Below are 14,644 nucleotides of genomic sequence, written 5' to 3' on the forward strand. Positions count from 1 at the left end.
AGTTGTTAGATGCCCATGTTTGCTTATTTGAGCTATCAAATGTGGGCATCTTTCACTCCCTTTTGTCGAAAAAGTGTTCGAAACCGCCCTTGCTTTTGTTGATTTGCAATACTATGTGAAATGATCTTGGTACCTTTAATTTGTGTGTTATTGTGCAGGAATTAGCCATGAAAGAGTAGAAAACTAAGGCACAAGAAAGATGGCAAAGGAACCAAGAAAGAAAGCAAACATAAGCAAGCTCGCTAGGCGAGTGAGGTAGCGAAGTATTCGCTAGGCGAGCACGCAGCGAGATGCCAGCGAACACTCCCAGACTTGGACAGAACCAAAAAGATCAAAACTCGCTGTGGCGAGGGAAGTAGCGAAGTATTTGCTAGGCGAGCATCCAGCGAGCAAGTAGCGAACACTTCCAATAGCAAAAAGATCAAAACTCGTTGTGGCGAAGGAAGTTGCGAAGTATTCGCTAGGCGAGCATCCAGCGAGCAAGTAGCGAACACTTCCAGTAGCAAAAACATCAAGACTCGCTAGAGCGAATTGAAATTCTGGTATAGTCAGAGTTCAGATGTTCTACTCGAAGTCATGACATCTAATCCACATTGTTACTTAATCCAGCAAGACAGTTATACAAATTAAGACCCAGTACTAATAATCACACATTCACAGATGTCACGACATCTGCTACTGAAACACCATAGACAGGAAGAACACCCAGTTCTGTCCATATGGTACAAATACACAGCAGAGATCAACCATAGCACTTACTTCTATTGAGCCTACACAGTTATCAGCATGATGTCTCAACATTGATTTGAACATCACTTGTTCCAGCATTACAGTTGGCTGTACTGTGGAAGACCAACCAGTCTATACTTCAGTATCAGCTATCAATGATGAATGTCATAACATTGAGTTTGGCATTCAGACAGTAGGCTATGTGCCAGGTCTGTTATTCCCTTGATAAACAGACTGAAATACATACTGAGTTATAACAGATAGAATTATAACGTGGAGAAGGTAAAAACACAAGTAATTATTAACCCAGTTCGGTACAACATTACCTACTCTGGGGGCATACCAAGCCAGGAAGAAGATCCACTATCAGCAGTATTAATTCAGAGTTAAACTCCCCCATTTACAACTCTTCACTTAATCCCTACCCAATGCAATCTATACCTAGGAACTCCTAGATAGAAACCTCCAGTTTCCATTCCTAACACTACAATTACAATGTAATGCTAAACACCTTGAACTTGCTTCACAGCTTCGTTCAAGATCATAACAACTCTTGCCTACAGGCTTTGAGTTACAAATAATCTCATGCTTTTGAGCACTAAGAAACACATGGTAACCTTCCCACAGGTTGGGAGGTGTACCTCACACACACCCCTAATTTTACATTCTTTGAGGCTTACAAAACCTAGGTTACAATCTGCTATTTATAACCTAACCACCCAACTGGATTTGGGCCTTCAGAAAATCGCAGCTAACTTCTCCTTTGCTGTTACAAAGCCAGCAAAATTCTTCTGCTACAATTAAGGTCTTCATTCTTTTATTTCCTAAAAGATCTCCATAGTTGGTAACTGTATATTCACTAAATATTCTGATTGAGTCTTTAAGATCTCCACATAGAAGTTAGGATATTCACCAAATATCCTCACTAATCCCAGAATATTAAATTAGTTAACACATGCCAGAATTAACTCATTCAGTTTTATACACATGCGCAATGTCACAGTCACGATGTCGTGACATCGTACATGACATGTTGGTCCAGATGTTGAACTTCTTCAACCCAACATATTAAAACAATAGAGGTGATTACATTATTTGTTTTACAAAATTAATGCCAATCCTAAGGTACTAACAATATCCCCCTTTGGCAAATTTTAGCTAAAACAAATAAACATTACACTAGACACCATATCCCAATATGGGCCTGCACTTCCTCTTTGTCATTTTCAGCCCCATTACCAACACCACTTTTGGTGTACATGAGGAAGAAGTTGTACAAGGATCGGCTCCATCACAACCCTTCCCCTCAACACTAGAGCTTCCTGAAGAATATGTAATGTTGAGTACATAGATAATGTAACTCAGATCGAAAGACACAACTGTCCTCTTAACTCAGATCACAAGACACGAGTGATATACCCAATTAGTGACTTTTGTGCCTGAACCCAACTTCTCCTTGCTACCATATTTTGCTTACTTCTGGTACATCCTCAGAACAATGTTTCTCTCCCCCTTTTTAGCTAAACATTTATAAATGAAACCTTCACAAAACCAGATCTAGGCGCAGTAAGCCCAAATCTTAACAAACCCCATGTTTTAGAGGGAATGGAATGTTGCTCTTGTGAGAAGAGGAGTGTTGATACATCCTTTAAATAGGCCAGACCATGCTTAGGATTTAACGGTAGCAGTAAATACTTGGTCAAGATCCATAAATATTTGCTTAGGAATTAACGGTAGGAGTAAATACTTGGTCATGATCCATAAATATTTGCTGAGAATAAGTCAGAGAATCACCACCAATATCCCAGACTATCTTTGAATACCTTTTATAGCTCTTGACTGTTTCTTTTCAGAAACAACAGTTCCAATGCTATTCCATAAATGCTGTCAGACACGTTGCAATGGAATGTTTTCTTTATGAGGACTAAGTTTTTTTATGTTATGTTTTATTTTCTTGTATTCTCAGATATTTGGTATTTTGGTTATGTACTTTTTGGGGTGTTTTGTCCCCCACGCACATTTTAACATTTTGAAGTGATGGTTGTTGTTTATGTTTTAAATTATTGTGTTTGGTTTGAATTTCTTTTGCTTAATAAATTTTTGGTTGTTGAGGGTCACACCTTCTAGATTGGTTGCTCCTCAAAGAAGTATCCAATGAAGGTGCATCCGAGCTTGGATGGCGATGATAAAAATAAACAAGCGAATAATGCTAAGGTACATGGTTACCTCCGGTTAGAATTTTAGAATGCATTAAGAACTTTACTCTTTTCGTAATTGAATATTGTTCTTTTTGCAACATAATTAAATGAATGATTCACCTAGGGCTTAGAACCACAAATTGTGAGGAAACCTCCATTGTACACTAAAATGCTGGATTCTAATAAACTGTGTTGATTCATTTGATTCATGCTTTGTCTTTTATTATTGTGAATTTGTGGAAGCAATTAGAAATGATCAAGGCGCTTGTTTTCTTTCGAGCACAACCAGTTCCAAATACAACTTACCCGTGAGCAGAGAGTATTCGTGAACCCCTTTGAGCTTAAACAGTTGAATCTCAGCTTGAAATAAGGCGAGACGTCAAAATCTTTTTTCTTGAAACCCTGAAATTTTTGATAATTGTTCTTTTACCGTAAAAAGTCAAGAGCATTCACTTGGGGTGAGTAAAATATAAGTTGGGAAGAACGAAAATGAGAAGCGGTAGGTGCCACAGCTCTTGAATAACCGAGCAAGCATTGAAAAAAAATTAGAAAAGAGAAACATCGGATTTGTGAATATGATGTGGGAAAAAAAAAAGAAAATGAAAATGAATGCTTTCTTGGAAGAAAAATAGTGAAAAACAAAATTGAGTTGTGAAATAAGAGTTGTGAAGATTTCAAATGAGAAACAAGTGGAACGAAGTTGAGATGTGTGAATAGCTTGTACATTGAATGTCTCTTTTGCGTCGGCAAGTTCGTTTTCAATGGCCTTAGATATGACCCTTGTTTGTAAACCTGACCAAGCTACAACCGGAAAAGACCTTAGTGATCTCCGTGCTTCCGCATTTTCATTTATAATTGTTAGACATTGAATGAATTGAAGTGACTTTTGCATTGTTTATTGGAGAGTGAATTGTCCCCGCGGTTGCAAACGCGTAATTTCTTCAATCCTTATTCGAAGAGGAGAGATAGGGTGATTCATTCAGGATAACATTGTTGTGGATGGATACATGTTTTGCATTGCTATAAGGCTTTAGTTCTTGTGTATTGTGTTATTCTTACCATTGGGAACTTGTGTCTGGTTGATTCTCTTGTGTTTGAGCCATTTTATCCAATTTCGGAGAAACCTTTTTCTTTAAGCAAATCCTCTTGTCCTTCAAGAGGCATACTTTGCTTGAGGGCAAGCAAGAATCTAGTTGGGGAGAGTTGTTAGATGCCCATGTTTGCTTATTTGAGCTATCAAATGTGGGCATCTTTCACTCCCTTTTGTCGAAAAAGTGTTCGAAACCGCCCTTGCTTTTGTTGATTTGCAATACTATGTGAAATGATCTTGGTACCTTTAATTTGTGTGTTATTGTGCAGGAATTAGCCATGAAAGAGTAGAAAACTAAGGCACAAGAAAGATGGCAAAGGAACCAAGAAAGAAAGCAAACATAAGCAAGCTCGCTAGGCGAGTGAGGTAGCGAAGTATTCGCTATGCGAGCACGCAGCGAGATGCCAGCGAACACTCCCAGACTTGGACAGAACCAAAAAGATCAAAACTCGCTGTGGCGAGGGAAGTAGCGAAGTATTTGCTAGGCGAGCATCCAGCGAGCAAGTAGCGAACACTTCCAGTAGCAAAAAGATCAAAACTCGTTGTGGCGAAGGAAGTTGCGAAGTATTCGCTAGGCGAGCATCCAGCGAGCAAGTAGCGAACACTTCCAGTAGCAAAAACATCAAGACTCGCTAGAGCGAATTGAAATTCTGGTATAGTCAGAGTTCAGATGTTCTACTCGAAGTCATGACATCTAATCCACATTGTTACTTAATCCAGCAAGACAGTTATACAAATTAAGACCCAGTACTAATAATCACACATTCACAGATGTCACGACATCTGCTACTGAAACACCATAGACAGGAAGAACACCCAGTTCTGTCCATATGGTACAAATACACAGCAGAGATCAACCATAGCACTTACTTCTATTGAGCCTACACAGTTATCAGCATGATGTCTCAACATTGATTTGAACATCACTTGTTCCAGCATTACAGTTGGCTGTACTGTGGAAGACCAACCAGTCTATACTTCAGTATCAGCTATCAATGATGAATGTCATAACATTGAGTTTGGCATTCAGACAGTAGGCTATGTGCCAGGTCTGTTATTCCCTTGATAAACAGACTGAAATACATACTGAGTTATAACAGATAGAATTATAACGTGGAGAAGGTAAAAACACAAGTAATTATTAACCCAGTTCGGTACAACATTACCTACTCTGGGGGCATACCAAGCCAGGAAGAAGATCCACTATCAGCAGTATTAATTCAGAGTTAAACTCCCCCATTTACAACTCTTCACTTAATCCCTACCCAATGCAATCTATACCTAGGAACTCCTAGATAGAAACCTCCAGTTTCCATTCCTAACACTACAATTACAATGTAATGCTAAACACCTTGAACTTGCTTCACAGCTTCGTTCAAGATCATAACAACTCTTGCCTACAGGCTTTGAGTTACAAATAATCTCATGCTTTTGAGCACTAAGAAACACATGGTAACCTTCCCACAGGTTGGGAGGTGTACCTCACACACACCCCTAATTTTACATTCTTTGAGGCTTACAAAACCTAGGTTACAATCTGCTATTTATAACCTAACCACCCAACTGGATTTGGGCCTTCAGAAAATCGCAGCTAACTTCTCCTTTGCTGTTACAAAGCCAGCAAAATTCTTCTGCTACAATTAAGGTCTTCATTCTTTTATTTCCTAAAAGATCTCCATAGTTGGTAACTGTATATTCACTAAATATTCTGATTGAGTCTTTAAGATCTCCACATAGAAGTTAGGATATTCACCAAATATCCTCACTAATCCCAGAATATTAAATTAGTTAACACATGCCAGAATTAACTCATTCAGTTTTATACACATGCGCAATGTCACAGTCACGATGTCGTGACATCGTACATGACATTTTGGTCCAGATGTTGAACTTCTTCAACCCAACATATTAAAACAATAGAGGTGATTACATTATTTGTTTTACAAAATTAATGCCAATCCTAAGGTACTAACAATATCCCCCTTTGGCAAATTTTAGCTAAAACAAATAAACATTACACTAGACACCATATCCCAATATGGGCCTGCACTTCCTCTTTGTCATTTTCAGCCCCATTACCAACACCACTTTTGGTGTACATGAGGAAGAAGTTGTACAAGGATCGGCTCCATCACAACCCTTCCCCTCAACACTAGAGCTTCCTGAAGAATATGTAATGTTGAGTACATAGATAATGTAACTCAGATCGAAAGACACAACTGTCCTCTTAACTCAGATCACAAGACACGAGTGATATACCCAATTAGTGACTTTTGTGCCTGAACCCAACTTCTCCTTGCTACCATATTTTGCTTACTTCTGGTACATCCTCAGAACAATGTTTCTCTCCCCCTTTTTAGCTAAACATTTATAAATGAAACCTTCACAAAACCAGATCTAGGCGCAGTAAGCCCAAATCTTAACAAACCCCATGTTTTAGAGGGAATGGAATGTTGCTCTTGTGAGAAGAGGAGTGCTGATACATCCTTTAAATAGGCCAGCCATGCTTAGGATTTAACGGTAGCAGTAAATACTTGGTCAAGATCCATAAATATTTGCTTAGGAATTAACGGTAGGAGTAAATACTTGGTCATGATCCATAAATATTTGCTGAGAATAAGTCAGAGAATCACCACCAATATCCCAGACTATCTTTGAATACCTTTTATAGCTCTTGACTGTTTCTTTTCAGAAACAACAGTTCCAATGCTATTCCATAAATGCTGTCAGACACGTTGCAATGGAATGTTTTCTTTATGAGGACTAAGTTTTTTTATGTTATGTTTTATTTTCTTGTATTCTCAGATATTTGGTATTTTGGTTATGTACTTTTTGGGGTGTTTTGTCCCCCACGCACATTTTAACATTTTGAAGTGATGGTTGTTGTTTATGTTTTAAATTATTGTGTTTGGTTTGAATTTCTTTTGCTTAATAAATTTTTGGTTGTTGAGGGTCACACCTTCTAGATTGGTTGCTCCTCAAAGAAGTATCCAATGAAGGTGCATCCGAGCTTGGATGGCGATGATAAAAATAAACAAGCGAATAATGCTAAGGTACATGGTTACCTCCGGTTAGAATTTTAGAATGCATTAAGAACTTTACTCTTTTCGTAATTGAATATTGTTCTTTTTGCAACATAATTAAATGAATGATTCACCTAGGGCTTAGAACCACAAATTGTGAGGAAACCTCCATTGTACACTAAAATGCTGGATTCTAATAAACTATGTTGATTCATATGATTCATGCTTTGTCTTTTATTATTGTGAATTTGTGGAAGCAATTAGAAATGATCAAGGCGCTTGTTTTCTTTCGAGCACAACCAGTTCCAAATACAACTTACCCGTGAGCAGAGAGTATTCGTGAACCCCTTTGAGCTTAAACAGTTGAATCTCAGCTTGAAATAAGGCGAGACGTCAAAATCTTTTTTCTTGAAACCCTGAAATTTTTGATAATTGTTCTTTTGCCGTAAAAAGTCAAGAGCATTCACTCGGGGTGAGTAAAAGATAAGTTGGGGAGAACGAAAATGAGAATCGGTAGGTGCCACAACTCTTGAATAACCGAGCAAGCATTGAAAAAAAAATTAGAAAAGAGAAACATCGGTTTTGTGAATATGATGTGGGAAAAAAAAATGAAAATGAATGCTTTCTTGGAAGAAAAATAGTGATAAACAAAATTGAGTTGTGAAATAAGAGTTGTGAAGGTTTCAAATGAGAAACAAGTGGAACGAAGTTGAGATGTGTGAATAGCTTGTACATTGTATGTCTCTTTTGCGTCGACAAGTTCGTTTTCAATGGCCTTAGATATGACCCTTGTTTGTAAACCTGACCAAGCTACAACCTGAAAAGACCTTAGTGATCTCCGTGCTTCCGCATTTTCATTTATAATTGTTAGACATTGAATGAATTGAAGTGACTTTTGCATTGTTTGTTGGAGAGTGAAATTGTCCCCGCGGTTGCAAACGCGTAATTTCTTCAATCCTTATTCGAAGAGGAGAGATAGGGTGATTCATTCAGGATAACATTGTTGTGGATGGATACATGTTTTGCATTGCTATAAGGCTTTAGTTCTTGTGTATTGTGTTATTCTTACCATTGGGAACTTGTGTCTGGTTGATTCTCTTGTGTTTGAGCCATTTTATCCAATTTCGGAGAAACCTTTTTCTTTAAGCAAATCCTCTTGTCCTTCAAGAGGCATACTTTGCTTGAGGGCAAGCAAGAATCTAGTTGGGGAGAGTTGTTAGATGCCCATGTTTGCTTATTTGAGCTATCAAATGTGGGCATCTTTCACTCCCTTTTGTCGAAAAAGTGTTCGAAACCGCCCTTGCTTTTGTTGATTTGCAATACTATGTGAAATGATCTTGGTACCTTTAATTTGTGTGTTATTGTGCAGGAATTAGCCATGAAAGAGTAGAAAACTAAGGCACAAGAAAGATGGCAAAGGAACCAAGAAAGAAAGCAAACATAAGCAAGCTCGCTAGGCGAGTGAGGTAGCGAAGTATTCGCTAGGCGAGCACGCAGCGAGATGCCAGCGAACACTCCCAGACTTGGACAGAACCAAAAAGATCAAAACTCGCTGTGGCGAGGGAAGTAGCGAAGTATTTGCTAGGCGAGCATCCAGCGAGCAAGTAGCGAACACTTCCAGTAGCAAAAAGATCAAAACTCGTTGTGGCGAAGGAAGTTGCGAAGTATTCGCTAGGCGAGCATCCAGCGAGCAAGTAGCGAACACTTCCAGTAGCAAAAACATCAAGACTCGCTAGAGCGAATTGAAATTCTGGTATAGTCAGAGTTCAGATGTTCTACTCGAAGTCATGACATCTAATCCACATTGTTACTTAATCCAGCAAGACAGTTATACAAATTAAGACCCAGTATTAATAATCACACATTCACAGATGTCACGACATCTGCTACTGAAACACCATAGACAGGAAGAACACCCAGTTCTGTCCATATGGTACAAATACACAGCAGAGATCAACCATAGCACTTACTTCTATTGAGCCTACACAGTTATCAGCATGATGTCTCAACATTGATTTGAACATCACTTGTTCCAGCATTACAGTTGGTTGTACTGTGGAAGACCAACCAGTCTATACTTCAGTATCAGTTGTCAATGATGAATGTCATAACATTGAGTTTGGCATTCAGACAGTAGGCTATGTGCCAGGTCTGTTGTTCCCTTGATAAACAGACTGAAATACATACTGAGTTATAACAGATAGAATTATAATGTGCAGAAGGTAAAAACACAAGTAATTATTAACCCAGTTCGGTACAACATTACCTACTCTGGGGGCATACCAAGCCAGGAAGAAGATCCACTATCAGCAGTATTAATTCAGAGTTAAACTCCCCCATTTACAACTCTTCACTTAATCCCTACCCAATGCAATCTATACCTAGGAACTCCTAGATAGAAACCTCCAGTTTCCATTCCTATCACTACAATTACAATGTAATGCTAAACACCTTGAACTTGCTTCACAGCTTCGTTCAAGATCATAACAACTCTTACCTACAGGCTTTGAGTTACAAATAATCTCATGCTTTTGAGCACTAAGAAACACATGGTAACCTTCCCACAGCTTGGGAGGTTTACCTCACACACACCCCTAATTTTACATTCTTTGAGGCTTACAAAACCTAGGTTACAATCTGCTATTTATAACCTAACCACCCAACTGGATTTGGGCCTTCAGAAAATTGCAGCTAACTTCTCCTTTGCAGTTACAAAGCCAGCAAAATTCTTCTGCTACAATCAAGGTCTTCAATCTTTTATTTCCTAAAAGATCTCCATAGTTGGTAACTGTATATTCACTAAATATTCTGATTGAGTCTTTAAGATCTCCACATAGAAGTTAGGATATTCACCAAATATCCTCACTAATCCCAGAATATTAAATTAGTTAACACATGCCAGAATTAACTCATTAAGTTTTATACACATGCGCAATGTCACAGTCACGATGTCGTGACATCGTACATGACATGTTGGTCCAGATGTTGAACTTCTTCAACCCAACATATTAAAACAACAAAGGTGATTACATTATTTGTTTTACAAAATTAATGCCAATCCTAAGGTACTAACAACATGGGCCTGCACTTCCTCTTTGTCATTTTCAGCCCCATTACCAACACCACTTTTGGTGTACATGAGGAAGAAGTTGTACAAGGATCGGCTCCATCACAACCCTTCCCCTCAACACTAGAGCTTCCTGAAGAATATGTAATGTTGAGTACATAGATAATGTAACTCAGATCACAAGACACAACTGTCCTCTTAACTCAGATCACAAGACACGAGTGATATACCCAGTTAGTGACTTTTGTGCCTGAACCCAACTTCTCCTTGCTACCATATTTTGCTTACTTCTGGTACATCCTCAGAACAATGTTTCTCTCCCCCTTTTTAGCTAAACATTTATAAATGAAACCTTCACAAAACCAGATCTAGGCGCAGTAAGCCCAAATCTTAACAAACCCCATGTTTTAGAGGGAATGGAATGTTGCTCGGAGTGCTGATACATCCTTTAAATAGGCCAGACCATGCTTAGGATTTAACGGTAGCAGTAAATACTTGGTCAAGATCCATAAATATTTGCTTAGGAATTAACGGTAGGAGTAAATACTTGGTCAAGATCCATAAATATTTGCTGAGAATAAGTCAGAGAATCACCATCAATATCCCAGACTATCTTTGAATACCTTTTATAGCTCTTGACTGTTTCTTTTCAGAAACAACAGTTCCAATGCTATTCCATAAATGCTGTCAGACACGTTGCGAGCTATGTCTTAACATTTGACACTGCTTTTGTCTGCATTCTTCATGTATTCTCCCTATCACCATTTCCTAAAACCACTTTCTGCAGGTACATAGGATATCTTATGTTAAGACATCACATATGACATCTTGTGAACACTTTGTCCTTTTTGTTCACAAGGAAAACTACCAGCAGTTAAACAACAAAATAGAAGTTTAATCAGCAGCAGAAGCAAAACAATTACTAGCTATGGCTACTAGTAATACATACATGCACAAGGGTACTTCTCCTCCCCCTAAATCTGTGCAACAAACAACAAAATTACTAGTTATGGATGCAACTAGTAAGACACAAAAATGCACAAGGGTACTCCTCCTCCCCCTAAATCTGTGCATACATCAAATAACAGTAACTCCAGCACCTGTACCACACAACTGTACCACACATGCTCATTCTAATATAACATAATGAGACACATCACATCCATATTTCCTTATGACTGTAAGTTTCAGAAGGAAATAACAATATTGTCCATGGCAATGTCATGACATCCGGTCAGACATTCTTCTGCTCACTCAGCCTTGACACACACCACATCATCCCACTAACTAACAAGGTGCCATACCTTGTTATCTGAGAACACATAGACCACAAGCTTGATGATTACTTGTAGTGCAAAGACAGAACTCCCCCTGTCATGAACAACCAACTCTCCTCTTGAAACTTGGAGATCACACATGAACATATCCAACACCCCAAAGTTGGACCTTCACATACTTCCTGATTCAAAGAGAACCCATACCACTTGATGAATGGAAAACATAAGACGCATCTTCATGTCTTCAAGAGCACCCCCTCTGTTCAACCCTCTTGGCTGAACACATCCACACTCTGTGTCAATCTCTCTTCTAACCAGAACAGAAAGCCACTTCACAAAATGTTCTAACATAAGTTAGGACATCCTTCACAACATAACACTATCTGATAATCTTCAGATATCACTGAGTCACTAGCTTGATCCACAAGAAACCAGACACAAATTGGGACATATACATTCTCATCCCATTACAAGAGATAATCTTCCATAGATAGCTCAGAACTCCTTCCACAAGCTCCAAGAGATGAATTGAAAACACCTCTTTTTGTCTTCAACTTACTACTTTTTTGCTCAAAAGTAATTTGTCTCAGACTTTCCTCAAGAGTAATCAGCTGCCATATGTTGATTATCTTGATTCTTCGAACTCACTTCTGAGATAGACCAATTGCCACTGGTTGATCACTTCCTTCATGAATCCTCATATGAGAAAGTCAAATGCCACTTTTTGACCTCTCCACGTTTATCAGACTTCTCCCAAAGATATTCTGACCTTCCAAGTGAGACTTGAACTTCAAGCTACATGTTAAACAAGACTTAGATTCTCTAAGACATGAACATGTAACATCCTTTCCATCCAGCAACTCCAGAGTACTGCAATGAGAATGATCTTTTTGAAGTACACAATCTACACCTCTGTAGACCCTTCTATCTTAAGTTGATGTGCCACTTCACCAACTAAGAATCTGATGTTGAACCAAATGTTACAACATTGTGTTTTAACATCTAGCTGTTGAATTCAGCTCCTTCTTTTGCCACTTGAAAGAACTTCCTCCCTTCATAGAACCAGAGTTCAACGTTCTCATAGACTTTATTGTGGAACCAAGTTTGAGTAAACAACCTCCATCCTGCAGGTTTGCAGTTAAGTCATCCAAGCTCACACCTAGATGAATCCCTGCTTCTTCTCCAAAGACATCAGACACTCTGATGCATGAGTCTTTAGAAGGACCAGTTAGACACTAAACCTTCAGCTATACCAAGGATTCCACTTCCTAAAGCAAGGTTGTTTCCATGATGTCAAGAATGCTGCCACTTATTCTTAACTCCACAGTGTGCATTAGCCAATGCACTTCCTTACCTAGATCAGAAGTAAATTGATCTAAGTAACCACCATCAAAACTATGATGTTTTTCTTCTTCTTGTACACACCAAGGATGAACATGTTTCTTGCCAGGAATCCTTTTCAGAGATCATACGCTTTTGCTGCCACCAAAGTGATAGATCATAAACCAATGTACTATCCTTCCTGTGATTCTGCACAGGTGTAAGACCCCAATTTTGTCCCTAAGATCCCTCATGGCATCATATCATATCATTGCATTGCCTCAAGGATCATTGGACACCTTGCTTCCTCCCCTGTGGGTGGGATCCTCTTTTGAGAGTGGTTCTTGATCACCAAGCATTCCTTGCATTTATATGTCATTGCTTTTCTTTCAATCACTAACCAAAAGTACAAAAATATGGCATCTAACCTTTGTCTTGCAGCTTAAGCATTTGCAGGACAAGCAATAAAAGGCATTTATTGAGCAATAGATGGTGGTTATTCTTGAGATTTGGACCCCATGATCATTATCAAGAGTTCATATGAGTTGTGATGCCATTTTGAAGCAAAATCCCAAGTGGTAGAGGCTTGAATCTCATCAGAACATTTTCAGGTCATCTGAGGACCTAGAAAGTCAACTGCAAAGTCAATTGTGGATTTGGAGGTGGGAAGTGATTAGAAATACTTCATTCATGTTCAAACAAGTCTCATTTGACATTTCAAACACTCACATTGAAGAATTTGAGGTCCAGTCAAAAATTTCCCAAAATAGAAAGTGACCTATAATTTGAACTTTCCAAAAATGGAAGGGTTTTGGACCAACTTCAACTCCATCTTACATCATCAAAAAAGCTTCAAATGAAATTTTGTTGAACATGAAAGTTGTAGATCTTTCTCTCCCATTTCCAAAATGTCCAAGATCATGAGCATATGATGGGTGGTTGAGGAGATATAATCAAATCATTGCCAAGTATGCATGGAACTTCAAATGGCCATATCTTTTGATTCAAAGCTCCAAAATGAGTGGTTCCTTTTGCAATATTCTCCTTTTGACTTCTAATTTCCAAATCATGCATCACATTACATAAAATCTCATCACATAATCACTTGCATACCCATGCTTTTTTTGGAGGGAAATTGCAAAATTCAAAAATGGTGCATTGTATGGATTTTCTACCATTGCCATTGTGTTTAAAAGATCATTTTAAGTGACTTTGATGAAGGGTGTGGTACTGTTCACATGTAATTACTACATGCACCATGCAAATTTTGATTTTTTCAAAACACCTTATTTTCATTAACCAAATTAAACATGGATTAGCAAGGTGATTAGTAAAGCATATATATACTCTAATCATAACAGAATTGAAGGAGGTTAATCATTTTCTCACATTTCAAGATCCAAATTCTCCCTCCCTCCAAAATTTTCTTCCATTCATAATTCAAAAAATTTCCAAATAGCATTACAATATTACTTCATATTCTGGTTCCCTAGCATTGATTTAGTGCAGATCAAGTATTTGTTCGAAGAATTCGTGCAAGAATGGTGCATAGCAAGCTCATGAAGTTGAAAATGGAAAGTCAAGATTAAGCTAGATCTACACGTGTGCAAGCTTCCTTTTCTTCACCAAACATCATTTCAAGCATTGTAGAGTGGATTTGGATACTTACAAGCTGTGGATCGTGCATTTCAAAGGTTCTACTCTTCAAGAGGTTAATTTTCGATCCTCTTAATTCTGGAATTCATGTATATATTCTGGTAGATCTTATTCTCATGGTGATTCTGATCTAAAAATCGTGTGAAATGATGCACTATAACATGAGATATGTGTGTTTGAAGTTTTACATCCATGAATGTTCTTGCTTGATTCTCTCTATTCTTGATGATTTGTGCTTAAATGATTGTTGATCTATGCTCACCGTTGAAATAGCTTCCAAATGA

This window comes from Lathyrus oleraceus, chromosome 6 (assembly GCF_024323335.1).
Source record: "Lathyrus oleraceus cultivar Zhongwan6 chromosome 6, CAAS_Psat_ZW6_1.0, whole genome shotgun sequence".
NCBI lineage: Eukaryota > Viridiplantae > Streptophyta > Magnoliopsida > Fabales > Fabaceae > Lathyrus > Lathyrus oleraceus.